The 5000-nt window shown below is 35.1% G+C and overlaps 1 protein-coding gene across 1 annotated transcript in view; it reads right to left on the bottom strand.

Annotated features, from left to right (window-relative positions):
• Window positions 1-5000, bottom strand: part of LOC137659858 (limbic system-associated membrane protein-like) — a 234897-nt gene that overhangs the window by 143759 nt on the left and 86138 nt on the right. The gene's annotated exons all lie outside the window — the stretch shown is intronic.

Raw genomic sequence — 5000 nt, 5'->3', positions numbered from 1 at the left:
TATGGTAGAGGTCCCACAATTTTGATCATTACCTTGTTGAAGGGTTCTCCTCGTACATATAACGGGTGTAAGGGAGCTTTCTTAATGTACTTGTTTGGCTTTCTAGCCATGTGACATAGGTGACAAGCATGTCAAAACTGGCTTACATTCTTATGCAAGCCAGGCCAGAAAAAGAGTGTTTTATAATCTTCTCCGTTGTCTTCATTATCCCCATATGTGCCGTCTTGGACACTACGGCCATCACCTGTCTTCTTAATTGTATTGGAATCAGTATCTGATGATATATCCCACATTCGGCATTCCCAAGGATATCAACGGGTCTATGCTTCCTAATAGGCAGCTCATCATTAAGATAATAACAGGTCAGAGACTGCTGTGCCTCCGACTCATCCACCACACTGTGCAATAACTCTGTTAACATTGCATCCTTCAGTTACAATCTTATCAGCCTGTTCCTACTCACTTGCTCTACTTCTAACACTAAGTTTTCTATTTCTTCCAGGTCCATTTTTTCTTTGTCTTTTTGTCAACTCATCTGTCGTCCCTCTTCTCGCTGGCTTACTCGGAAGTTCCCCTCTTGCATACCATCAAGGGAATCCTCTTCTTCAAAAAAGAAATCCTCGAAGTTCATCGCTCCTTTGATTTCTTTTTCTTCTTTTCCAGCCACTTCCTTCGTCATACTTCTAGTCGTCACACAACTATGAAACTGATATGGGTAGTCTTTTTCGAGTTCAGTCATTGAACTATATTTCGATGGTTTCTCCTTCACAATGGGACAAGACACAAATGGCGTTCCACCAACCTCATTATCCAGCGGGACGTCTACTCCTTCGAAAGCCAATGAATCCTTTACCGCAAAATCTAAATTCCCTGTCACCAACTCGCAGGGCAGTTTCAAACATCAAATAGAGGGTAACCTCCTCACCTTCTACTCCCTTCAAAATAGCCGAATCTGATGTGAGAGACTGTTCTAACAACAGGTGTACTCCTTGTATCACCACACTATGGTTGCAACCTGTGTAGTGCAATATCTTGACCCGTCTATTACTGCTAACATACCTTCATAATTATATGGTTTAAAGGTATCCACGCTGTTTAAGTTTTTCCTGTCCGTCTTATAAACGTTGGCTGGCTTATTTCCCTCTTTGTCCTTTCCCGATTGTTTCTTTGTCTTCGCATTCTGTGAGGTTGAATTATCCTTAATCCCTTGGGCGACTCCTTTTTCGATTGGTTTGACCAACATTCATTACTGATATGGCCTCTCTTGCCTCATTAAAAAAAAAAGAAATACAATATTAAGTTAATGCACGTTTTTCACGATATTTGAAGAAGGAATATTCGACGATTGTTGCTGTGGTACTATCACGTTCTGCTTAGGAAAAGTAGCAGTGCTACTTACGCTGTAATTATTGAACTTGTTCACATAGTTATTACTGAACTGGTTTCCATAGTTCGGCGAATACTTGACACTTGGTCTGAGCGACGGTTGTAACTTCATACCCGAGGAGGGTTTACGACTGATAATATTAAAATCTTCAATCAGCGAAGTGGCTTTATCAAGTTTGTTCACCTCTCTTTCTCTCTCTCTCTCTCTCTCTCTCTCTCTCTCTCTCTCTCTCTCTCTCTCTCTCTCTCTCTCTCTCTCTCTCAAGTACATTTCACAATGTTCAGGAATTCCTCTTAGATACTCTTCTACAACTATCAATTCATAAAAATCAGCCATCTCCCTCATGTTAGTAGTCTCTGTCCATCTCTTAAAACATTGTTGTACATTATTAGCGTAATCATTTTCTCGTCCTTCCTCAAACTTCGGAATCTTTCATTATAATTTTCAGGTGTCATATGATACACTTGTATTACACTCCTCTTCACTTTTTGATACTACTTCGTCTGGTCCTGAGATAAGGAGAGATTGGCATTGCATCCTTTCCTGATGACGACACTGCAATAAAAGAGACCATTCATCATCTGGCTATTCCATCGTCGATGCAACAATTTCAAAATGATCAAAGAATTCATCGGGAACTTCTGTGAATTATGGAATTAGCCTCTAGGTGTTCGTCATATTGTACACGATTCGTGTAAAGCAAGGGTCAGCTCTATCTGCGTTGCCTACTTTGCACGGGCATTTAACACCTCCAACTCCCTCACATGTCGTGCAATCTCTTTTGGCTCTTCCTTCTCCTTTTTATTCTCCTTCTCAATCTTTTTCTTTCATTCTCCTTGCATGTCTTACGACCTCTCTGGCTCCTTCCTTTTCTTTTTCTTCTTGTTCTGTCTCTCTCTCGCACATTGTGCGTCTTCCCTCTCTTCTTCTTCTTGGCTTGCTTCCATTTCCCTCACACCTCGTGCTCCTTCTTTCTCTCCTACCATCATCTTCAAATTGATCAAATCCTCCTCCAGTGAAATTCGTCTAATCTCAACCTCTACATCCCTTTTTGCATTCATGCCTTTAGTTTGTCGGTCAACTGGTCCTTGCTTCGCTACTAGATCTACTTCAGTTTCCTCCAACAATTCAACAGGTGCTACAATTTCTTCTTCAGTCAATTTCCCTGAGTTTATCAACGCTTCTTAGGCTAGACCCTTGATTTGGGCTTTAATCATTCCACTCGTTGCATAGCTACATGCCATTAAAATAGAGAGCCACTAAGTTTTAGTTATAATAGCTTCTGACAATTCCCGAACCTTTGCATTTTTTCAAAAATTTTGGGATATCAAACTTTGCCATCTTGTACTTTCATAAAAGAAAAAGAAATACTACTCCAAAATATATACCCTATCAATACACAAAATCCTATCAACGCTAAATTGTTCAAACCTTCAATCAAAACACGGTCCTGTTATCACTAATATTTAAAACAGACTCGCTTTATCCCAAGGGTCTGGGCACCAAAACTATATATTATGGTTCCGTGGTCTGGAAACCAAAATATGTATTATATATTATGGTTGACAAGCTACACAAACTTTCGAGCTCCAAACTCACCTGTTTGTTTTTACATTAATCTGATAAATTTGAGTAACACCCAAACTCTGAGAAAAATTTATAACTCCCAGACGGCTATATACTAAAACACTGAATATCGAAAGGTCTCTTAGGTACACTCAAAACTGAACTGGATAATTATTATCAAGAACTATTCAAACAAACTCTTAAATCGATTATTTAACAGGGATACGAGAAATTACTGTGAAAACACTGGAGATTGAAGTATGCACTCTTTTACGAAAAAAAAATATATTGTATAAAATTATATTACTTTGAAGGAATTCACATTAAATAAAAATCACTCGCAATATCAAATCTGAACAAAACTTAGACTAAGACAAAAGTAATTAACAATTATCAAAATTATACAATCACTTGTTTCACGGGAAATTAAATTTTACTCCAGTAATTAATCTTTTTACCTAATTAGAATTGTTTACCTTTAACACTCTAATGAATAAACTCTTATAGAAATTACATAAGTAACTGATAAACTTAAAAGGTTTTAGCTAGCACGAAGTAATCGAAATTAAGCCAAAGCAAATATACTTCACGTTTTTACATAAATCTCTGGGCCAGTTACAAAGATTTGCACAATACCAGCACTTACCACATCACAATATATTTCAAATTTCTTGCAAAGTTGTAGTAACATTTTACGAAACTACACACGATATGCGTTAAAAAAAAAACTTAATCACTTTAGAGAGGACACCCACGAGGCACTTGATAGAAGAAGAGAACTTTGGCTCTTTCACAGGACAGGCTGTTTCTCTTCTGCTCTAAGCATGCCTAGAAGCACATATATATTGGCTTAGTAATTTCTAGATTATTCTAAATAGATTATTCTCGTGGCTTAGGAGCAGGTGTATAGCGACGGCAAAGTTACCAAATAGATAAAAATTTAGGGGGACAAACCTTGCTCTCAAGGTAACTCTCTGTCTCTCGTAACAGCTCTGCCCTCCTACGGTTCTCGAAAATGAAAAAAAGAAACAGATAGAAACTTACGCTGGGATTTTCAAGAACCTTCCAAAAACGTGCCAAATATAAGAATTGCGTATTTTCTCACAAACATAAAACAATACCTCATAGAAATATAAAAGTAAAAATTACATAAGACCTGTTCATACCTCGTAGGGTCATATAAAACTCTTGAAAAGATTACGTAAGACTTTGTAACAAATTACGTGAAGAAAAGTTAATTCCTTAAAAAACGGTAAATTTATATATACTGACTTGAATGAAAAATACAATGAACTAAATGACAAAAGTCATATATAATTTTCATAGATTTACTTGAAACTACACGAGAAGAACTCACCTTATGAGCTGGCTATTCACCTCTTAAATACACAAATGAAATACATAAATTAGTTATTTACTCTATGCCAGACCAGCCTCGTAAGTATATATATATATATATATATATATATATATATATATATATATATATATATATATATATATATATATATATATATATGTGTGTGTGCATATATATATATATATATATATATATATATATATATATATATATATATATATATATATATATATATATATATATATATATATATATATATATATGTGTGTGTGTGTGTGTGTGTGTATATATATATATATATATATATATATATATATATATATATATATATATATATATATATATATATATATATATATATATATATATATATATATATATATATATATAATCCAAATAGCTAGAAACACTCTTTACAAATACATCATAACAAAATCCCCTTGCCAACCAGTGTTAGGCTAAATATGATTATCTATGCTGTACAGCATGATTAAAGACTGTAGTACGAGAAGATTAACAAAAGGGAACAGTATCATAAGATTTAATAGCATGAAGTTATCAGGTTATACATATGTCAATAATCATCTAACAGCTATCATATATGTATCAAGAAAGATGAATTGATGACAATGCCGCACTCTTCAAGCATTTAGGAAGAATAAGTATTTGCTTTTCTGGATTATCTTC

This window comes from Palaemon carinicauda, chromosome 20, assembly GCF_036898095.1.
Source record: "Palaemon carinicauda isolate YSFRI2023 chromosome 20, ASM3689809v2, whole genome shotgun sequence".
NCBI classification, from domain to species: Eukaryota; Metazoa; Arthropoda; class Malacostraca; order Decapoda; family Palaemonidae; genus Palaemon; species Palaemon carinicauda.
The sequence above is the reverse complement of the archived record's forward strand: the minus strand, read 5'-3'. Positions and strand labels throughout refer to the sequence as shown.